At 40.9% G+C, this 24,392-nt stretch overlaps 1 protein-coding gene and 1 long non-coding RNA gene across 3 annotated transcripts in view; one reads left to right on the forward strand and one right to left on the reverse strand.

Moving 5' to 3' along the window:
* Window positions 1–2,571: 2,571 nt before the first annotated feature.
* Window positions 2,572–17,473, reverse strand: LOC140640164 (uncharacterized). Its single transcript, XR_012036831.1, has 2 exons — window positions 17,055–17,473; window positions 2,572–3,376 (listed from the first exon to the last, which is right to left on the reverse strand). It is a non-coding gene; the product is annotated as an uncharacterized lncRNA (long non-coding RNA).
* Window positions 17,137–24,392, forward strand: part of EXD2 (exonuclease 3'-5' domain containing 2) — a 62,931-nt gene continuing 55,675 nt past the window's right edge. The window contains exon 1 of one of the 2 annotated variants that reach the window (XM_072839060.1): window positions 17,137–17,288. The gene's annotated coding sequence lies outside the window, so the exon portion shown is untranslated. The remainder of the gene's footprint in view (window positions 17,289–24,392) is intronic. The other variant, XM_072839061.1, reaches the window with a different exon arrangement.

Genomic DNA, 24,392 nt, shown 5'->3' on the forward strand with positions numbered 1-24,392 from the left:
CAAGTCCCATGCTCCACCACCTGAGCCAGCCAGGCACCCCCATACTGTACTCTTTGGAAGGAAGTCCACATATTATCTCTTGACACATGTAGTCTTTGACCTCTGTTACTCCAGGATCCCTATTGCCATTGAAATCAGGGGACCCATCTCAACTATAACTTCTTTCATCAAATATGTCTACAGGAAACAGCCACCACACAGGTTACAAGTTACAGGGATACTGGTGCCCAACCACCAATTTATTTCTCAATGCCTTAGTGGAGGGAGTATCCTCTGAAATAGTGAGGGAGTGGCAATACATACATGATAGATCTACTCCAACATTTCTATCTCCTTAAGATCTTGAATTCCTTCTTTTAAGTCATACCAGCAAGTTCTTGCATCTCAACTTCATTGAATGTAGGCCACTACTTAAAGTTTCAGTCAATCAACCATTAGAGCCATTTCCAGCCACACAAGCTAGCACATTAACTCTAGAATTGTGGTAAAAGTGCTCATCAATTGAATTGAATTGAATTGGTTAATAATTCAACTGAATCTGGTGTTAGATTGTCTTCCTTGTTTATTTTCTTCCTGGAAAAATAGAATCCATTCTTTCACATGTTCTCCAAATCTGCAAATGTAAATGAACAAAATATTGCAATAAATAAGCACAAGTCATTTCTTCGTAGTCAGAGTTGGAACATGTTGAGATCTGACCCTAGTTATGGATCTAGAGCATTGGTCCTCTACTGAGGATGATTTTTTTTCTCCCAGGGTGCATCTGATTGTTGTCACAACTTGGGCTTGGGAAGTGTCATTGGAGCTAGTAGGTAAGAGGTCAGGGATGCTGCTAGATATTACAATGCACAGGACATCCCCTCACAACAGTTATCCATAGCCCAATATGTTGAGAAACTCTGATCTACAGGTAACAAGGAGTGTTTGGAGTGGAATTTGAGGAAAATAGACATCACTCAGATAATGTTGTTACAGGGATTTTAAGCAAGGGATGGAAGGCTGTCTCCACTGATTTTGGAGGCTTAGAGAGATTTGGGCACTCAAGAATCTTAACTTTGAGACAACCCAAATGTCACCATTTCAGTTTCAGTGTCTCACCTTCTCTACCAATGCTGTATCTTTCACCAGAGATTTTTGGCAAGGCTATAAAATCAACTTATGTTGTAATTTTGATATCTGCAAAATTAAACTTTATGTTCAATTTTCAGCAAGATTAGTTTTCAGGTATAAAAGAAAAGGGGTAGGGGATCCTTGGGTGGCTCAGCTGTTTGGCGCCTGCCTTCGGCCCAGGGCGTGATCCTGGAGACCCAGGATCGAGTCCCACGTCAGGCTCCCTGCATGGAGCCTGCTTCTCCCTCTGCCTGTGTCTCTGCCTCTCTCTCTCTCTCTTTCTCCCCGTGTGTGTGTGTGTGTGTGTCTCATCAATAAATGAATAAAATCTTTAAAAATAAATAAATAAAAGATAATGGGTTATTTAGGGCTGCCATAAGAAACTTTCTCTGTCATTGGACTGAATGTTTAATGACTTGAACTTTCCATTTTTAAAAAATTTTTATTTTATTTATTTATGATAGGCACACAGTGAGAGAGAGAGAGAGGCAGAGACATAGGGCAGAGGGAGAAGCAGGCTCCATGCACTGGGAGCCCGATGTGGGATTCGATCCCGGGTCTCCAGGATTGCGCCCTGGGCCAAAGGCAGGCGCTAAACCGCTGCGCCACCCAGGAATCCCCAGAACTTTCCATTTTTTATGTAGATTTTTTGGTGGCTGCAAATGAAGCCACTCTCAACCTAGAGTTGTTATGATCACCATTACCATCAGCTAGTCATATGTGGCTCCAAATCATTTGCTTTAGTGGTGGTCGCTTCACCACAAATGACTAAAGGTGATAAGTTGATCATTTATGATGCCACAACATCCCATTTCCATCGACAGCTTGCTCAACATTCAATTTGAGTTTAAGGGTACAAAAAAAATCAACCCCAAATCCTATATATATATCTCAAAGTCTGTTACCTAGAACCACTCTTGGGGTCATTTACCATATTAGTCAGTACTCAGGAAAGAAACCAACTATACTAATTATCTTAACTAAGAAAGTTTATATAAAGAGCTATCGAAGGGGTGCCTGTGTGGCTCAGTTGGTTAAGCATCTGCCTTCGGCTCAGGTCATGATCCCAGGGTCCTGGGATAGAGCCCTGCATCGGGCTCCCTGCTCAGTGGGGAATCTGCTTCTCCCTTTCCCTCTGCCTCTCCCTGCATACTCATCTTTTTTTCTCTCTCAAATAAATAAATAAAATCTTTAAAAGAATAAGAGTTATTGGAGGGGCACCTGGGTGGCTCAGTTAGTTAAGCATCTGTCTCTTGATTTTGGCTCAGGTCATGATCTCAAGGTTGAGATAGGGCTCCACATGGAGCTCTGCACTGGTTGTGGAGCCTGCTTGGGATTCTCCTCTCCTGTTCCCTCTGTCCTCCCCCCACCGCTGCCATGCCCATACATTCTCTCCTTTCTCTCAAAAATAAACAAACAAACAAACAAACAAACAGGACAAAGCCCAGATCTTTAAAAAAAAAAAAAAAAAAAAAAAAGATTTATTGGAGATACTACAGGCATTGAAGAATTGAAAAGAAAAGTAGAACAAAGAAGTAGTAATTGCAAGAAGTAGATGGGGGAAATAAAAGGTCAGGGATGGGATTATTAGGATTAAACACCTGAAGGCGGAGCCCTAGAGGGCTGGAACCACTGTAGCTCAGTGGTCGGCCTCTGCAGTGTCGAGACTCAGATCTCTGAGGAGGATTGCTGCCTAGCTGGTACTGGTATGTCTAAGGAGCATGATGAGGCTAGTTCTGGGAATATGGAAAGGAGTCCAGAGCTGGAACCAACTGCTGCTGCTGGCACGAAGAGCTGTTGCCTGGGTGACTTGAATAGAAACAGGAAGCGAACAAGAAGGAGCAGTCCCTTTTCCCTTCTTCCCGCCTCTGATCTCCCACTATTGGCAGAACCTAACAGAGAGCCAGGCTGGCCACAGAAAAACATGAGAGGCAGAAACCCAGCCCCAGCACCACAAAACAGAGCATAGATGGGTGACTTTGAAGCTGAGGAACAGTTTCTTCATGACCAACACAGTTAGATAATCATTGCTCAAATTACACACAAAAGGATGAGGGGGAAGCAGGAGTCTAGGGCATTTCACAGATTTCTAGCAGGAGTAACTAAATGACTAGTGGAGAAAGAGATAGAATGAATGTGGAGAAGGGAGTCAGAAAGGAGCTAGTTTGTACCATGTGAAAAGATCTGCTGGGTTTGATGAATTTAGTTTGAGAAGTCTGGACTCTAATGTAGTACAGTTCAAAATGTAGTCTTTGGATTAGTTGGCCTGCAAAGAAAAAGAAAAGAAAATTGCAGTAACATATATATATATATATATATATATGTATGTATATGTATATATATATATAATATATATACTAATATATATTATAATGTAATATAATATTAAATATATTAATATATATTATATATATAAAATCTATCATTTTAAAAAAGATTTTATTTATCTATTCATGAGAGACAGAGAGAGGCAGAGACATAAGCAGAGGGAGAAGCAGGCTCCCTGTGGGGAGCCTGATGCAGGACTCGATCCCAGGATCCCGAGACCATGACCCAAGCCAAAGGTAGATGCTCAACCACTGAGCCACCCACGTGACCTAAAATCTATCATTTTAATCATTTTTATAATTGTGAAAAAATACATATACAACTTAAAATTTGCCATCTTAACTATTTTTAAATGTATAGTTCTGTAGTATTAAGTATATTTACATTGTTTTGCAACTATCACCATCATCTATCTCCAGATTTTTTTCCATCATCCCAAACTAATGCTCTGTGCTCAGGGGTGCCTAGGTAGCTCAGTTGGCTAAGTGTCTGCCTTCCGCTCAAGTCATGTTCCTAGGGTCCTGGAATCAAGCCCTGCATCCAGTTCCTTGCTCAGTGGAGAGCCTGCTTCTCCCTCTCCCTCTGCTGCTCCCCTAGCTTGTGCCTCTCTTGTCCTCTCTCTCTCAAATAAATAAATACAATCTTTTAAAAAAACAAAACAAAAACAGAACAAAAAAACCCTCTGTGCCCAATAAGCAATAACTTCCCATTCCTCCTTCCCTCCAGCCCCTGGTCATCTCTATTCCCCTCCTGTCTCTATGAGTTTGACTCTTCTAGAAACCTCATAAAAGTGGAATCATGCATTACTTGTCCTTTTGTGTCTGGCTTATTTCAATCAGATAAATACCTTCAAGGTTCATTCCTATTGCAGCCTGTATTATAATTTTATTCCTTTTAAAAGCTGAATAACATTTCATTTTGTGCAGTTTGTTTTTTTTAATTAATTAATTAATTAAAAGTAAGCTCATGCCCAGCATGGAGTGCAATGAGGGGCTTAAGCTCAGGACCCTGAGATCAAAACCTGACCTGAGCAAGAGTTGGACACTTAACCAACTGAGCCACCCAGGTGGCCCAATGCACTTTGATTATTAGTATTATTTTTAAAAGTAAATTCTCCTCTCAGTGTGGGGCTGGAACATATGACCCCAAGATCAAGAGTAACATGCTTTACAGACTGAAGCAGCCAGGTGCCCCACAATGGTTTTGTTTTTTTTTTAATCAATTCTCAATAAGGTAAAAGTTTGTGCCAGAATGTAAAGTATCTACGTCAGCAAGCACATTTTTGTAGGACAATTTCTTCAGTGAAGGATGCCATATGCTTTATGTTTTAGAGCAAAGTCCTTTTCTCACTGCAGTCCAACACTTTGAATAGCACTAGGAGTAGGTATTTAGCTTTAGATGGAGATTCAGGAATCATTACCCCATAAAAGAAAATAATTCAAACTAGCACCAGAATGTAGGTTTTTTTTCGCATGATGTAATTTACAGCCACCTTCTAGGAAGAAATTAGAACTTCTGATAAAATGCCTACACGAAATTCTAATAAAACTAAAGAGATTAAAACTTCCGAGAAGCCGCTTACCCACCCACTCACCTGTCAGTTCAGACTGTGGTGAATTTCACCAACTACTCTTTCCTTTTTTATATCTAATTTAAAATGATTTTTTCTTTCATTTTTTAAAGATTTTATTTATTCATGAGAGACAGAGAGAGAGAGAGAGAGAGAGAGAGAGAGATGCAGAGAGAGAAGCAGGTTCTCTTGCAAGGAGCCCAATGTGGGACTGGATTCTAGAACCCCAAGATCACACCCTGAGCCGAAGGCAGACGCTCAACTGCTGATCCACCCAGGTGTCCCTAACTATTTTATTTTCAAGGAATCTCTACATCCAGCATGGGGCTGGAACTTAACCAGCTGAGCCAAGCCCCTAAAATGAATTTCTAACCAATCTTTTTTCTTCCCAAATATCCCTACCAAAAGTAAATTTTTGAAATGGACTTCTTAAAGGATAATAGTTAAAAGAAGAAAAAGGGAAATTATGACTCAGATGCAGATATGAAATAAATACATGTCAAAGATTTAACTTAACTCATTAATTAATGAAGGAACTGGAAAAGGTGTTACAGTCAGTTTAAAGGAAAACCCAAAGACCAAATACCTAAGTTCATCAAAAATGTTGGAATATGGGATGCCCAGGGGGTACACTTGGTTTAGCCTTGGACTCTTGGTTTCAGCTCAGGTCGTGATCTCCAGGTCCTGGGATTGAGCCCCACGTTGGGCTCCCTGCTCAGTGCAGAGTGTGCTTGAGACTCTCCCTCTCCCTCTGCCCTTCTTCATCCTCTCTAAAATAAATAAGTCATTTTTAAAAATGCTGAAATAGGGGATCCCTGGGTGGCTCAGTGGTTTGGCGCCTGCCTTTGGCCCAGGGCGTGATCCTGGAGTCCCGGGATCGAGTCCCACATCAGGCTCCTGGCATGGAGCCTGCTTCTCCCTCTGCCTGTGTGTCTCTGCCTCTCTCTCTGTGTCTCTCATGAATAAATAAATAAAATCTTTTTAAAAAAATGCTGAAATAAATTTTCTCAGTAGACACAAAGCTGGCTTATTGAGGGATGTGTGGGAGCAGGGTTGTCAATAGAAGCTTCACCTAACAGCATTTATTTATATTTATCTAAAGATGATAATTATTTACATTACTATCAGTTTTCTACAAATTAATCTATATCTCTTCAGCATTGCATAAGAGCTCAAAGAGTATAAAAGGCAAGAACTCTATAGAATCTGATAAGTGGAAAGGATATGCCTAGGACAATGCACTTTTCCATTTCCTGATTATATTTTGGTCCACTTAGAAATATCCTACTATAAGTCTTCTCCCTTGTTACAAGATAGTAAAGAAATTTTGATACATGCTCATAACAAAATTATCTGAAATTTTTTCTTTTTCTTTTTCTTTTTCTAAAAAGTTTACTGGGTGCTTGGGTGGCTCAGATGGTCAGGTGTCTGCCTTTGGCTCAGGTCATGATCCCAGAATCCTGGAATCCAGCCTTGCATTGAGCTCTCTGCTCAGCAGACAGCCTGCTTCTCCACCCCCCCTGCCTCCACCCCCCCCCACCTGCTGCTCTACCTGCTTGTGTTCTCTCTCCCTGTCAGATAAATGAGTAAAATCTTTTAAATATTTATTTGTTTGTTTGTTTGAGAGAGCATGGGGGAGAGGGAGGGAGAGAGACACTCTCAAGCAGACTACCTGCTGAGAGCAGAGATCATAACCTGAGCCTAGATCAAGAGCCCGATGCTTAATTCACTGAGCCGTCCAGGCACCTCTCAACATTTTTCTTAAACACTTGGCTTCTAATATTGGTTGCTGATGTGGGAAACTAAGGCAGAGGTCTTGAAAATAAATAATTTTCACTGAATCCTGTTTTTGGTATGACACCCCTATTCTTTTTTTTTAAATTTTTTTATTTATTTATGATAGTCACAGAGAGAGAGAGAGAAAGAGAGAGAGAGAGAGAGAGAGAGGCAGAGACATAGGCAGAGAGAGAAGCAGGCTCCATGCACCGGGAGCCCGACGTGGGATTCGATCCCGGGTCTCCAGGATCGCGCCCTGGGCCAAAGACAGGCGCTAAACTGCTGCGCCACCCAGGGATCCCCCTATTCTTAACTAGACAAGGTATCTTCCACTTTATCCTCTATGCTTTATCCACTTATTCCTCACTTGGCAGCTAGAGAGGAAATCTGGTGGTCTAACTGCATCCGAAATAGACTTTTAACCAATTATTCTTCTTTTAGTCCCAACATTATTGCTGCTTCTTGAGGTACCTGGTGTTGCCAGTCCCTGAGCCTTTTGGGGGTTCCCTGGGGCAAACCAGGCTTGCTCCTGGCCTGTCTTTTGAAAGATATGGAGTCTGCTAAGTAAGTTCCCACTATCCTGTTTTCCAGCTTCCAAAATGTTAATGATTTTATCTCCTGTTCTCCAAGAGACTGACTATACAAACAGACAATAGCCAGACCATATATGACAATAGCACTCTGACCCATAACTTCTACAGCTACCAGCCTGGGAAGCCAAACTGCAGCCTCCAAGGCAAACAGCCTAGAATGGTTAGAACTTGTCGATGAGTCAGTTTCCTTATATTTTGCCCCCACTTCCAACACAGCACCAACCAGAGAAAGCCAAACCAATCACCTAAGAATCCTGGCTTCAGGGGCACCTGGGTGGGTCAGTCAAGGCTACTCTGCCCTCAGCTCAGGTCAAGATGCTGGGTCCTGGGATTGACTCCCTGCACCAAGCTCTCTGCTCAGCATGGGCATGGGGTGGGGGTGTGTGTCCTGTTTCTCCTTTTCCCTCTGCCCCTCCCCCTGCTTATGTTCTCAAATAAATAAATAAATACATCTTTAAAATTTTAAAGAAGAAGCCTGACTTCTAGTTAACCCATCTCCAGCTTTCCCATAACAATGACCACCAATCAGAGCATATCTGAAGTCATCCCTGTTTTCACTATAAAACTTTCCCACTTGTCTTTCTGCCATTGAGTCTTTGCCATGTTTGCTCTCATTTTAGTGGTTTTCTTTTTCTATAATTTTTTTGCCTTGAGATTTTGTTTTTTCCAATTTTTAAAAAAATATTTTATTTATTTATTCATAAGAGACAAAGAGAGAGAGGCAGAGACATAGGCAGAGGGAGAAGCAGGTTCCCTGTGGGGAGCCTGATGTAGGACTTGATCCTGGAACCCCAGGATCAGGCCCTGAGCCAAAGGCGGGCACTCAACCACTGAGCCACCCAGGTGCCCCTATTTTTCCCATCTTTAAAGAGAGATTTCACTAGGATGTGTAATTACATGTGGTTCAATCCATCATCTTTAACTGGAGTTCTCTCGTGCTTCTTGCTCTGTGACTTAGATGACAGCAATCTACCCTTTACCCTTCAGCTCCAGAAGGCCAGGAAATAACCTTTGCTTTTTCACTTGCAAAACTGGATACAAAATTCAACACCTATTCAGATTCCTCCAAAGAATGTACTGGAACAAAAACATTGGAGAATGATAGACTTTACTGAACCTTGTCTATGAGAGATATAAGATGAGGTTACATTACAAGTACATAGAACTTCAACTCAACTCCCCAAATACCTTAAACATTTCGTTCTCCCCCAAAGTCTCTCCTCTGAAATATCTTTCTATTTCTCCCAGGAAGTTGGGAACCTTGCTGACTCTTACCTTTATCTCTGACTGGTCCCCTGAATCTTCTAATGCCTCACCCTTTTACTCCACAAAGCAATTCACTTCAACACCCATGCATACCACTTACTACAAAACAAAAATGCTGATTCACCAGGATTTCAACCCCTATTGTTGGGTGAATTTGTCCCATGGCAGGGAGAGTCTCACCCTCATTAGCCGGGGCCTTATGAAGTTCTTTTCCAAGTGATAGTCTAGTTCCAGCTCTTTAGGGGAGAGAAAGTAGATAAAGATATGGATCTCTCTAAACCACAAAAAAAGGACACCTCTTCTCATTTGCTAACAAATTATCTTTTTGTCTTTCCAGCTAGCTTATAAGCCTCTTGAGTGCATAGCAACATAATTTTTGTAATCTGTATGATACCTAATAATATTATAAAAGTTTATAGAAGGGATAAGTGGGGAGGGAGAATGAATATAATTGAGATGTTAGTAAATAGGATTGGGGTGTCTGGTGGCTCAGTGGTTGGGCATCTGCCTTCAGCTTAGGCCATGATCCCAGGGTCCTGGGATCAAGTCCAGCATCGGATTTCCCACAGAGAGCCTGCTGATCCTTCTGCCTAGGTCTCTGTCTCTCTCTGTGTGTCTCTCATGAATAAAGAAATAACTTTATTCATGAGACACACACACACACACACACACACACACACACACACACACAGAAGCAGAGACACAGGCAGAGGGAGAGGCAGGCTCCATGCAGGGAGCCCCACTTGGGACTCCATCCCTGGTCTTCAGGATCACACCCTGGGCTGAAGGCAGCACTAAACCGCTGAGCCACCCAGGCTGCCCGAAATAAAATCTTAAAAAAAAAAAAAAAAAAAAATAGAAGGAAATAGGATTTTCAGAAAAAGCTTATTTAGTGGTTCCTCTAAGCTTTATCTTCAACACACTAAACAAATCCAATAAAGTGTTTTCACTTTTCATTTGCTTGTTTGTTAGTTTTTAAATATTTTCTTTCTTTATTTTAAAAAATATTTATTTATTTTAGAGTGGGAAAGTGTGCACACGTGGTGGGGGGAGAGGCAGTGGAAGAGGGAGAGAGAATCTTAAACAGATTCCCTGCTGAGCATAGGACCCCCACCCCCACCCAGGTGGGACTCAATCTCATGACTCTGAGATCATGACCGGAGCTGAAATCAAGAGTCCAGCACTTAACTGACTGAGCCATCTAGGGACCCTTTAATATTTTATTTTATTTTTTAAAGATTTTATTTATTTGAGAGAGAAAGAAAGCACAAGCAGGACTGGCTGGCAGAGGGAGAAGCAGGCTCCATGCTGAGCCAGGAGCCTGATGTGGGACTCGGTCCCAGGACCATGGGATCATGGCCTGAGCCAAAGACAGATGCTTAACCCTGATATTTTATTTTTAAGCAATCTCTACATCCAACATGGGGTACGACCTCACAACTCTGAAATCAAGAGCTGGTTCCACTGACTGAGCCAGCCAGGCACTCCATGTAGTTAACAGGTTTTAGTTGACTTGTATGGTATGCATTCATCATTAATACCTTTCATTTCATGTATCAGTTAGGGCTTCTTCGCTGATAACAAAGACTTCACTATAGTGGCTTAAAATTAGTTTATGTTCTAATATAAAGAAGTCCAGAAGTAGGTAGTTCAAGGTTGATGTGGAAACCACAGAAGGCACCAAGGATCCAGGCTTCTTCTATCTCTCCATTCCACATTTCTGGGGACTTGGCGTCCATTTTCCAAGTACCACTGTGGTGGAGAGCTGTTGGAGCTCCAGCCATCAAGTCCTACTCTTAGCAAGAAATGAATGGAAGGGTAACAAAGAGGTGAAAAAGGTCCTGTGGCAATTGTCTGCCCCCCTTTTAAGAACTATGTAGAGTCCAGTGCAAAAACTTTTGTTTATACCTCTTTGGAAAGAATTTAACCACATAACCATACCTATTACCAATGGAGACAGAAAAAAATTTTTTGAATGCAATTTAAAATATATTTTTAAAATGCCCCCTGGAAAAAAAAATGCCCCCTTACTTTTTTTACTAAGCAGAAGGGAGAATGGAGATATTGGGTAGGCCACTAGCACCTCCTACCATAGTTCCTCTTGAATTTTCTGTATATGACATCCCAGTGTTTGACATTAAGTTATCCTCAAAATCAATGAATAAATGAATAAAGCATTTTTAGACAAATCAAGCAGTTTATGGCATGGTATTTTAAAATGAATTGACTTTTCTAGAGCAGTTTTAGGTTTACAGAAAATTTGAACAGAAAGCAGAGAGAGTTCCTGTAAACTACTTCCCCACCCCAACACACACATCCACAGTTTTCTCTACTATTAAATCTTGCACTAGTGTGGTACCTTTGTTACAATTGATGAACCAATCTTGATACATTATTACCAACTAAAGAGCACAATTTATTTTAGAGTTTTCTCTTTGTGTTGCACAATTCTATGAGTTTTGCCACATGCATAAAGTCATGCATCCACCATTACAGTATCATACAGAAGAGTTTCACTGCCCTCAAAAATTATCTGTGTTTCACCTATAAACCCCTCTTTTCTTCCCCAGAAACCCCTGGCAACCACTGATCTTTCTCTTTTTCTTTTTCTTTCTTTCTTTCTTTCTTTCTTTCTTTCTTTCTTTCTTTCTTTCTTTCTTTCTTTCTTTCTTTCTTTCTTTCTTTCTTTCTTTCTTTCTTTCTTTCTTTTCTTTTCTTTCTTTCTTTCTTTCTTTCTTTCTTTCTTTCTTTCTTTCTTTCTTTCTTTCTTTCTTTCTCTTTCTTGAGAGAGCTCACATGCATGTGAGCAGGGGCAAAAGGGCAAAAGAAGAGGGAGAGAGAAAATCTCAAGCAGGCTCCACACTTAGAACTCAGTGTAAAGCCTGACATAGGGCTCAACCCCACGATCCTGAGATCATGACCTGAGCCAAAATCAAGAGTCAGACGCTCAGCTCATCCTTAATTGAGCCATCCTGGTGCCCCACTGATTTTTTTTACTATTGCTGTATACTTGCCTTTTCTAGAATGTCATATGGTTGGAAACATACAGTATGGACCCTTCTCAAACTAGTTTCTTCCACTTAACAATATGCATTTAAGATTCTTCTGTGTCTTTTTATGGTTTGATAGCTCACTTCTTTCTATTGCTGAATAATATGCCATTGTCTGGATGTGCCACAATTTGGTTATACATCCACCTATTGAAGAACACCTTGGTTGCTTTCTTTCTTTCCTTTAAAGATTTTATTTATTTATTTATTCATGAGAGAGAGAGAGAGAGAATGAGGCAGAGACACAGGCAGAGGGAGAAGCAGGCTCCATGCACCGGGAGCCCGACGTGGGATTTGATCCCGAGTCTCCAGGATCCCGCCCTGGGCCAAAGGCAGGCGCCAAACCCTGCACCACCCAGGGATCCCAGCCTATATCTTCTTCAGTGAGGTGTCTATTCAGAACTTTTGCTCACTAATTGGGTTGTTGAATTTCAGAAATTCCTTGTATATTTTGTATAATAATCCTTTATTAAATAAGTGCAGATATTTCCTCTCAATCTGTGGCATGTCTTTTCATTCTTTTGTCTAGCCATTTTTTTTGTTGTTGTTGGCATAAAGTTGTTCATCCTATGTTTTATTTTCTTAAATTTCTGCTTATTTTGTTATATCCTCCTGTTTATTCCTAATATTATTTATTTGTTGGTACTTCTCTTTTAACTAGATCAATCTCACAGAAATGTTTTTTCTTTATTAGTCTTCTCAAAGACCTAACTTTAGTTTTTGGCCATCTGTATTACATCTTTTTCTATTTTATTAATCTTTGTCTTGTCTTTATCTTCTTCCTTCTATTTTGAATTTATTTTTTTGTTTCTTCTAATGTATTAGGATGATCACTTAATAATTTTTAGTCTTATTTTCTACTATAAATGCATATAAGGTTATTACTTTACCTGTATCCTATAAATTTTCATATATAGTATTTTTATTACCTCTCAAGTCTAATATTAAAACTTTCCAGGGGGCAGCCCAGGTGGCTTAGTGGTTTAGCGCTGCCTTTGGCCCAGGGCCTGATCCTGGAGACCTGAGATCAAGTCCCATGTCAGGCTCCCTGCATGGAACCTGCTTCTCCCTCTGCCTGTGTCTCTGCCTCTCTCTCTCTCTGTGTCTCTCATGAATAAATAAATAAAATCTTTTTAAAATACTTTCCATTGGAATTTCTTCTTTGATCTGTTATTAAGATGTTTTTTAAATCTCCAGGAGCAATTAGGTAGCTCAGTTGGTTAAGGGTCTGACTTCGGCTCAGGTCATGATCTCAGGGTCTGAGGATTCAGCCCTGGGTGGGGCTCCCCACTCAATGGGGAGTCTGATTGTCCCTCTCCCACAGCTTGTGTTGTCTCTGTCTCTCTAATAAATAAATAAATAAATAAATAAATAAATAAATAAATATCTTTTTTAAAAAAAGATGTTTTTTAAATCTCCAAATATGGACAGTAAAAATAATTTTATAATTATTATTATTTTAAAGATTTATTTATTCATGAGAGACACAGAGAGAGGTAGAGACAAAGACAGAGGGAAAGGAGGCTCCATGCAGGGAGCCCACTGTGGGACTTGATCCTGGCACTCCGGGATCATGCCCTGAGCTGAAGGTGGAAGCTCAACAACTGAACCACCCAGGGGTCACAAAAATGATTTTATTATTGACTTCTAATTTAATTGTAATATGATCAAAGAATGAGATCTGTATGATAGCAATTTTTTGCTATTTATAGAGAGTTGCTCAATGGGCTAAAAAAATTTAATTTTCTTAAATCTTCCTTGTAAGTTTCAAAAGTATTTGTGTTCTCAAAATGTTGGGTGCAGAGTTCTATACCTGTTCTTTAGAAAATATTAATTAATGGGGTATCTGGGTGGCTCAGTTGGTTAAGCATCTGACTCTTGATTTTGACTTAGGTCATGATCTCAAGGTTGTGAGATTGAGCCCTGTATTGGGCTCTATGCTGAATGTGGAGTCTGCTTAAGATTCTCTCTTTCAAAAAAAAAAAAAAAAAAAAAAAGGTTATCTCTCTCCCTCAGCCCCTCCCCCACTCCTGTACATGCTCTCTCTCCCTCTTAAAAAAAAATGAAATGTTAATTATGGTGTTGGAGATATTCCTGCAATGGCTGGTGATTCTTGGATATCATTACATATGTAGGTGCTATTGATCGAATGTTTTGTCTCTTCTCAAAATTCACATGTTGAAAACTAACCCCCAGGCAGCCCGGGTGGCTCAGCAGTTTAGTGCCACCTTCAGTCCAGGGCGTGATCCTGGAGACCCATGATCAAGTTCCATGTCGGGCTCCCTGCATGGAGCCTGTTTCTCCCTCTGCCTGTGTCCCTGCCTCCCTCCAATCTCTCTCTCTCTCTCTCTCTCTCTGTGTCTCTCATGAATAAATAAACTCTTAAAAAAAAAAAAGAAAAGAAAAGAAAACTAACCCCCTCCTGGTATCAGGAGGTGAGGGCTTTGGGAGGTGATTAGGTCATGAGAGTCAACCCTCATGAATGAGATTAGTGCCTTATAAAAGAGGCCCAGGAGAGTTCCTTATCCCTTGGCCAAGTGAAAGCACAATGAAAAGATAGCAGTCTGTGAAGTAGATAGCAGGCACTCACCAAAATAAACCTGTCAGCATCTTGATCATTGACTTCCCAGCCTACAAAACTATGAGAAATCAATTCTTGCTCTTTATAAGCCACCTGCTCGATGGTATCTTGTTACAATAGTCCAAAAAGACCAAGACAAAGAGTGAGGTACTGAAAAGCTGATGGGGAATCCTTTATGTACAAATGGGGCTTGTTGGATTGGACTTTCAACTTAGGGTGATTGCTTATGGACCCAGACAGTTTATTATAGTGTAGGGGTGAAAATATTTTTCCTCTACCCTTCTAGATAGTTCTGGCTGGCCTATTAATTAAATTGACATAAGACAGATTACATACATAAGACAGGAGAGAACAAATTTAATTATGTACCTATGAGAGCCCTATAAGAACGAGACCCAAGGATAAAGCAGGCAATTGAAGCTTATATGCCATCTTAAGCTAAAGATTAGGATAGGGGCCCGGGGCTTCAAATGGGAGGAGGGTAATTCACAGGACAATAAGAAGAGCAGATATATGGTAACTAGATATTTGGCCCGCCACATATTAAAAAGTTATTAAAAATTATCTCCGGTAATAGCTCTTTTTCTGGGCTAGACCCCCATTCTAAATTCTTTCAGATAGTTAAGGGAGAGGTAAAAACTTTTCTTGAATCTGCTGGGTCTTTTTTTTTTTTTAAGATTTTATTTATTTATTCATGAGAGACACAGAGAGAGAGAGAGAGAGAGGCAGAGACACAGGCAGAGCGAGAAGCAGGCTCCATTCAGAGAGCCCGATGTGGGACTCCATCCCGGGTCTCCAGGATCACTACCTGGGTTGAAGGTGGCGCTAAACCTCTGAGCCACCCCGGCTGCCCAAACCTGCTGGGTCTTAACTATCTTTAACTCAAAATAATCCACATGCTAAAGTGGCATATGTTGGTGTCATGTATTCTGCTCCTCCTCAATGGGATCCCTCAAATATCAATATTCTGTCATTCTAATCAAATTCATCTTATAAAGTTACACCGAGATTTGTTTGTCTGCTGATACCTCCACTCATATTCTTTTTTTGTTTTAATATTTTATTTATTTATTCATAGAGACAGAGAGAGAGAGAGAGGCAGAGACACAGGCAGAGGGAGAAGCAGGCTCCATGCAGGGAGCCTGACGTGGGACTCGATCCCGGGCCTCCAGGATCACACCCCAGGCTGCAGGCGTCGCTAAACCGCTGCACCACAGGGGCTGCCCTTGTATTCTTTTTCTTCTTTGGGTTTATAAACTTTTCACTCCTTTACTTTCATTAAAAAACAAACAACTTTTTATTGAAGTATATATGAATTCAGGAAAGTGCCCACAAATAAGCAACCTGAACATACATGTAAATCAGCACTCAGATTGAGAAATAGAACATTATCAGCGCTTTGTGAGCCTGCCAATGTTCTCTTCCAGAGTCATTACTCCATACTGACTTCTAACAGCATAGGGATTTGGGTAGTTTCCAGCTTAGGGCTATTGCCAATGACAGGTATGGGCTTTTTTATTTCCTTTTTGAATTTTTCCTTTCAGTGAACATATGTATACACTTCTGTTGGGTGTATACCTCAGAGTGAAACTGTTGGGACCCAGGCTATACATATACACAACTTTAGTTGATATTGCCAAACAGTTAAACAAAATGACTGTACCAATTTATATTCCCTCAGCAGCATATTAGAGTTTTGGTTGCTCCACAACCTTGTCAATACTCGGTATTTTCTGTCTCTTTCATTTTAACCTTTCTGGTTGGTATGTAATGGTATCTCATTGTGGTTTTTATTTGCATTTCCTCTTTACTTTTGTTTTTTGTTTTTTTTTTTAAGGTGTTTCAGGATGGAGAAATTAAAATGCAGGGGATTAATCCTCTATATTTGCCATAAATTTCTCCCTTATGGGTACTTACCTCATGGAATTTAGAACCTCTTCCTATATGGAAGGTAATATAATATAGAGAATGAGGGCAACAAGCTTTGCAAGAAGATATACTGAGGTTTGATTCTCAGCTCCAAACTTGAGAAATTTATTTAACCTTTCTCCATTTTATGCAAAATGCCACTAATAATAATACTGCTTCAGGAGGTTGTTTTGAGGATTGAGATAAAATACATAAAGCAATTTGCAAAGTTCCTAGCACACTGCATGTACATAGTCAACAAATGGCAGCTATTATTACACCTTATATTCTTTATGTTCATCTCGTTTCTCCTGCTACACTTCTTATGACAGAGTAACAATACATAGCACCCATTAGCCTCTTCACATATAATAGTTGCTGATAAAGACTAGTTGACTGATGATTTTAAATATAAATATAAGGTATTGTGGTTATTGTTATAAAAGATAGCATAATTATTATTATGGCAATAGGATTAAATACACTGCTAATCAAGAATGCATTATGTAAACAAGTGTCTCTCTTATTTACCTTTATCGTTAAATACAGTCAAGAAAATTAGTGTGATAGAGTAACATTACTTGAGCTAATTAGTAATAACAATTAGACGTTCCATGTTGCATTTGTGAGGGTTCCAGAGGCTTCTCCTGTTAAAACTAAAACCTCAGCGGTTTAGCGCCTGCCTTCGGCCCGGGGCGTGACCCTGGAGACCCCGGATCGAGTCCCCATGGAGCCCGCTTCTGCCTCTGCCTGAGTCTCTGCCTCTCCCTCTCTGTGTCTCTCATGAATAAATAAATAAAATCTTTAAAAATAAGTAAATAAAACCAAAACCAATACAGAAACAAAAACACCCCTTTCCAATTCTAACAGACCCTTTGTTCAGCAGTGGAGAAACTGGGGAGGGAACAGCTGGCCCAGCAGCTTCCGTACGACATGGCGCCGCCCATGCGTACCTCCCTGCTAGGTTTACGTCCTCCAGCCCGCCGCAGGACCGGAAGTGGTTTCGGCCCTAGTGGATCCGGGTGGGTGCGCGCAGGTGGCCGAGGAGGGTTCCAGGTCCTCAGCGTGAGGTGCCGCAGGTGTTCAGGTTGGGTCCTGGGTCGCAGGTAAGTGAGACTGAGGGGCCCGCGGGGCCTTTCGCCCGCCTGGTGCGAGGGAAGGAGGGGGCTTCCAGTGCGGATCGAGGAGAGGCGTTGTGGAGCTGGAGATGTCACTGGGTGCGGGGGCGACTTATGCGGGGACCCCGCCGTCCCGCAGCGACTTGGCCCATCCCTTCTTCCCCTCCCCCGGCGCAGCCCCCCGCCCCCGCCCCGCCCCGCCCCCCGCGGCGGTTCGGCGCCCAGGTGTGCAGCAACGGCTCTCGGCGCGGGCCGCGGCCCACCGCGCGCTCCCCGGCCGCCCCCTCGGGGCCCCTTCGCCTCTCTGGGAGCACCCGCCAAGCCTTCTTACGAGGCTTCGAGACCCCGTCAGCCTGGCAACTCCTCCGGCGCCGCGCGCTCCCGCCGCTGCGGTCGTGGGGACCTGCCCCCGCCCCCGCCCCCGCCCCCGGTCGCCACCCCTTTCCTCCCAGACGCACCCGCTGCTGCGGGCCCTGCCGGGAGCCGCCGCTCCAACCTGGAAGCCGGGAGATGGCTGCAGGCTTGATGCTTGCTCAGTGGATCGGCAGCAGACCCAGCCCTTTCTAAGCTCTTGAGATACTGATTGGACGCAAACTCCCTTAGAAAACGCTGCATTATTTATACTGTATTTTTAAAAATAAAAAAAAAATTTTTAAATGATCTCTACCCCCAGCGTGGGGCTCCCTCGCACAGCCCCAAGATCACGAGTGCGGCCTGCTCCACCGGCTGAGCCAGCCAGGCACCCCCCACCCCCACTCCAATACCATATATATTTTTTTTTCTTTCTTTTTTTTTTTAGTTGTATTACATGGATAGAAGGAACTGCACGGAAGATTTTGTTAATTATCAGAATTAGGAAGTGCGGGAGGAAAGCAATCTAATGCGAGAAGTACTGAATTGTCTTGGTCAAGTTGAGCTTTCTTTTTTTTTTTTTTTTTTTTTGAGTGCGTTTAAAAAAATTTTTTTTTTTTTAATATTTATTTTAGTTGTAGTCCACGCATACAGCCTTTAAAAAAAATTCAGGGCAGCCCGGGTGGCTCAGCGGTTTAGCGCCGCCTTCAGCCCAGGGCCTGGTCCTGGAGACCGGGGATCGGGTCCCACGTCGGGCTCCCTGCGGGCTCCCTGCGTGGGGCCTGCTTCTCCCCCTGCCTGTCTCTCTGCCTGTGTGTGTGTGTGTGTCGTGTCTCATGATTAAATAAATAAATCTAAAAATTTTTTAAAAAATAAAATTCATGTGAGAAATTTAAACAAAATGGTTCCTTTTTTTTTTTTTTTTAAATGGTTCCTTTTTGATCTCTTTCCATCTCTATCTTCTTTAATCTCTTACCTCTAAAGTAAGAACTGTTACCGGCTTGGGATGTGTGTTTTTTGTTGTTGTTGTTTCTTTTTCTTTACATTTTTTGACAAGTATTCATATTAGTTACGTATAGGTAAGATTTCATGTTAAACTTTTACTAATACATATTTTACAAATATGGCATATTGCACCTATTCAGAAACTTGACTTTTAATTTTGTTATAAATATTTATTTATTCATGAGAGACAGAGGGACAGAGACACAGAGGGAGAAGCAGGCTCCGGGCAGGTGGCTGGATGCAGGACTTGATCCCTGGGGACTTTCAAATCATGACCTGATGGACCTGAGCCACCCAGGTGCCCCAGAAACTTGACTTTTATTCTTAAAAATGGGGCTTAAAACTTTTTCTTTGTCCCTATGTATGTAGAGATCTACCTTATTATTTCTACTTGGTCCATAAATTCCGTGCTGTAAGATTTTGTAGTATGTGAGATTCCATAGATGGCTACAAACACAGTGTGTCAGAGAACCTCCTTCCACATGTGTCTCTGTGCCTAGGTGAATATTTCAAACCTGAGATTGAATTGCTGGGTGGGAGGGTGTGGACATTTAATGCCAAACTGCCCACCAACAGTGCATAATAATGTCTATTTCCCTAGCTCTTTTAAACATTAAAAATATTTTTTATATTTTTTTGAGAGAGAGAACAAGAGAGTGAGAGAGAGAGCATAAGCAGGGGAGTGGCAGAGGGAGAAGCAGGTTCCCTGCAGCAGGGACCCCGATGCAAGGTTGGATCCCAGGACTCTGAGATCATGACCTGAGCTGAAGGCAGATGTTCAACTGACTGAGCCACCCAGGCACCCCTCTTTTAAACCTTTGATGCTATTAATCTTTTTCATTTTTTGCCAATCTAATGGATGAAAAATGATTCTAATTTGTGTTTTACTTTGTATTTCCTTAGTTACTAGAGAGATTGGATATCTTTTCATGATTGTTGGCTGTTTGTATTTACTCTTTCAAGAAATATATCAATTGGGTTGGTTTTTTATATATAGTTTTTAATGTATTTTGGATATAATCTTTTGTCATTTATATTTGTTATCTTTATTCCCAACTTAGTGCTTTTTATTTTTTTATTTTTAAAGATTTTATTTATTTATTCACGAGAGACACAGAATGAGAGAGAGGCAGAGATGCAGGCAGAGAGAGAAGCAGGCTCCATGCAGGGAGCCCAGTGTGGGACTCGATCCCGGGACTCCAGGATCAGGCCCTGGGCTGAAGGCGGCACTAAACTGCTGAGCCGCCCGGGCTGCCCCCAACTTAGTGCTTTTTAAAATTGATGCTTGTCTTTTAACTACATGACATTTTTGTCAAATCATAGTTTTAAATTTCACAATAAGTGTATCAGTCTTTTACTCTGTGTATTTTTTTTAAAGATTTTATTTATTTATTCATAGACAGAGAGGCAGAGACACAGGGAGAGGGAGAAGCAGGCTCCATGCAGGGAGCCCGATGTAGGACTTGATCCCAGGTCCCCAGGATCACACCCCAGGCTGCAGGCGGCGCCAAACCGCCGCGCCACCAGGGCTGCCCTACTATGTGTATTTTGTATCTTGTTGCTGTCATTCCCTACCAGAGCTGTTCTCCAGTGGGAGATATTTTGCCTGCTAGGGGCTAGTTTGGTAATGTGAGCAGACATTTTTCGGTTGTCTAACTGGGGTTGTGGTATGAGGGCATCTGCTGGGTGGAAACCAGGGATGCTGCTAAACATCCTACAATGCAAAGGAAAGCCCTCCACAACAAAGAATTTTTCTGGACTAAAATGTTAGTAATGCTGAGGTTGAAGAACCCTGTTCTACCCTAAGACACAACAACAGGATTTTCTTTCTTTTATTCCTTACTTTCTTTTTTTTCTTTTTAAGATTTTTTATTTATTTGAGAGAGATGAGGGGGAGAGATTGAGCAGAAGGGGCAAAGGGAGAGGGAGAAGCAGACTCCCCACTGAGCAGGGAGCCTGACACTGGGCTCGATCCCAGGGTCCTGAGATTATCACCTGAGCCACCCAGGTGCCCCAGGGTTTTCTCTTATGACTGTCTTTTCTCCTATATATTATGTGTTTGAGTTTTTCTTTTATTCCTCTGGATGTGTGTGAATAAGTGAATGGTGTGAGCATAATTACTGTTTTCCCAACAGTGTCACCCTGAATATTAAATGCATTCTTGACCCATTAATCTGAAATGCCACATTTATCATTTACTACTTTCTCACACATACACAGTCAATTTCTGGACAGTCTTCTATTCTGCGGCCTAATTTTCTGTTTTTTTTTTTTACCAATACCACAATATCTTAACGTTGAATATATGTTCTATTTTGATAAGTAGTAGGATAAATATTCCCTTATGATTATTACTGTCATTATTTTATTGAAAATTGTATATTTTATCAGCTCACATACTCATTTAAAAAACTATTTTGGGAACTAATCCTAGAATTTCTTTTCCAGATTTTTAGAATTAGCTTGTTAAATAATTTTTTAAGTGACTTTATCAAGATGTAATTTACATAACTCATTGTTTAACATGTATAATTCAGTGGTTTTTGGCGCATTCACAGTTGTGCAGACATCACCACAATTTAATTTTATTTATTTATTTATTTATTTATTTATTTATTTTTAAAAGATTTTATTTATTTATTCATGAGAGACACAGAGAGAGAGAGAGGCAGAGACACAGGCAGAGGGAGAAGCAGGCTCCATGCAGGGAGCCCGACATGGGACTCAATCCCAGGTCTCCAGGATCACACCCCAGGCTGCAGGCAGCACTAAACCACTGCGCCACCAGGGCTGCCCCACAATTTAATTTTAGAACATTCTCATCGCCCCAAAAAGAAACCCCTGCCAATTAGCAGTCATTCCCCAGAATGCGAGCCCTAGGCAACCACTAATCTTTCTGCCAGTTATAGACCTGAATATTTTGTATAAATGGAATCATACAATTTGTGTTATCTCATGACAGGTTTCTTTCACTCAACATAATGTTTTTGAGTTTCATCCATGTTGTAGAAAGTATCAGTACTCTTCTGTTACTGCTGAATGGCATTCTATCCTATGGTGTATTTGTTTCCTAGGGCTACAGTAACAAAATGACACAAACCGGGTGACTTAAAATAACAGAAATGTATTCTTCTTGCAGTGCTGGAGGTTTTAAAGTCCAAAATCAAGGTGTCAGCAGGGCTTTGCTGTCTTGATGGCTCTAGGGGAGGGCCCTTTCGTGCCTCTTCTTAGCTTCTGGTCGTTGCTGGCAGTCCTTGGGATTCCTTGGCTTACAGCTGCATAACTCCAACCTCTGCCTGGGTCTTCATATGGCTTTCTTCCCTGAGGATCTGTCTTTACATGGTGATTTTCTCTATGGGAGCCTGTTTCCGTGTCTCTTCTCCCCTTCATGGAAGGACACCATTTCTATTAGACTAAAGGCCCACATTACTTCAGTATGAACTCATTTTAACTTGATTATGTGTGTAATAAATTTTCAGTAAGACTCAATTTTTAATAAGGTCCCTTTCACAGGTACCATGGGTTAGAACTTCAGTATATCTTTTTCGAGGACACAGTTCAACCCATAACCTACTTTATCCACTTGTCAGCTGAAGGGCATATACATTGTTTCCACTTTGTGGCTATTATGAATAATGGCACTATGAACTTTTGTTTGGACATTTGTTTTTGTTCCTTTTGGATATATACCTAGCAGTGGAATTGCTGGGTCATAAGGTAACCCTATGTTTAATCATTGAGGAGCCGCCAGAGTGTTTTTTCAAAGCAGCTGCAGCATTTTACATTCCCACCAGCAATGTGTGAGAGTTCTGATTTCTCCATATTATTGCTACACTTATTATCTGTCTTTTTGTTTAGAGCCATCCCAGTAGGTGTGAAGTGGTATCTCCTTGTTGTTTTGATCTGTATTTCCCAAATAGCTTTTCATGTGTTTATTGGCCATATGTCTATATTCTTTGAAGAAATGTCTATTTAGATCCTTACCTGTTTTTAACTGGTTTGTCTTTTTTATTATTATTAAATTGTAAGAGTTCTTTATATATTTTAGATACATGGCTCTTACCAGATACATGCTTTGCAAATATTTTCTCTCATTCTGGGGTTGTCTTTTTATTCTCTTGGTGGTCAATTCATTTTTTTAAAAGTTTTTTAAAATTAAGTTTTCATTGCATTTATATGTTATTTTGAGCATTTCTGTAAAACAATCTTCTCTTCATTAAAAAAAATAGAGTAATTATAGTACCTCTTTCAGAAGGTTGTTGAAAGGATTGTAATGTGTACATGATTAGATATAATGTAAGGTACCTGGCACATGCTACGTGCTCTGTATATGATAGCTGTGATAATATATCTCTGCTCTTCCAGTCTTCTATATCTTCAGTAAATTTTTCTATTTTTCTTCATATCAATCTTGCACATTTCTTTTTGGGTTTATACCTAGGTTTATGTGTGTGTCTATATGGTTATTATTTTGCGTGTGGTTTTTAAAAAGTATATATTGCTATTTTGGGATTTTCATCATATTTTTATAATGGTTTTGGAAAGCTATTGATTTTATATTCATCAAACTTTCAAAATAAATTGTAAAAGTTATACTTTGTTTACTTATCCAGGTGAGTTCATTGTAGCCATTCTGTTAGGAACCGTGGTTTTTTGTTTTTTCTTTTTTTAATGTAAGAGCTACACCCAATGCTGGGCTTTATCTCATGATCCTGAGAGTCTTGTGCTCTGGTTATTAAGCCAGCCACCCCCCCCCCCCCCCCCAGTTCTTTTTCATTCTGCCTTCTTCCACCCTGATTTGGATCTTCCTTTCCAGGCTCTAGTATTGTGAGTCTTCCAACAGATCTTCCTGTCTCTTGCCTTGCTCTCCTCTAGTCTAGCACCCACATAGCTGCCATAGTAGTCTTTGAAATCTGAGTCTGATCCTAGCACTTCACTTGTAAGTCTATTACTGGCTCGCCATTACCTATAAGGTTTTATCCTGTAAGGTACCCTAAGGCCTCTCATGACTCACCCTAGATCTGCTCATTCCAGCACCATCTGTCTTTGTTTTCTTGTATTCACATTTTGCTTTAGCACATCACTGTCCAATAGAAATATAATGTGAGCCCCATCAATAGTTTTCTAATAGCCACACTAAAAATCTAAAAAGAGGGGCAAAAAATAAATAAATAAAAAAAAATAAAAATAAATAAATAAATAAATAAATAAATAAATAAATAAATAAAAGAGGGGCACCTGAGTGGCTCAGCTGGTTAAGTGTCTGACTCTTGGTTTCCACTCAGGTCAATGATCTCAGGGCAAGAGATTGAGCAAGCCCCGTGTTGGGCTCTGCGCTCAGTGGGGAGTTGGCTCTCTTCCTCTGCTCCTCCCCACTCTCCAAAATAAATAAAATAAATCTTAAAAAAAAATATATATATATATATAAAGAATTAAGGTGAACTTAATTTTTTAAAATATTTATTTATTTGAAAGAGAGAGAGAGCATGAGCAGGGTGAGGGGCAGAGAGAGAAGCAGGCTCTCCGCTGAGCAGGGAGCCTGATGCGGAACTTGATTCCGGGACTCCAGGATCATGACCTCAGCCAAAGGCAGACACTCAACCGATTGAGCCACCCAGGTGCCCCAGGTGAACTTAATTTTAATAACATGTTTTATTTAACCCAGTATATCCAAATATTATTTCAACATAGATATAAGAAGGCAATGTCGGATCCCTGGGTGGTGCAGCGGTTTGG

This window comes from Canis lupus, chromosome 9, assembly GCF_048164855.1.
Source record: "Canis lupus baileyi chromosome 9, mCanLup2.hap1, whole genome shotgun sequence".
Lineage (NCBI taxonomy): Eukaryota > Metazoa > Chordata > Mammalia > Carnivora > Canidae > Canis > Canis lupus.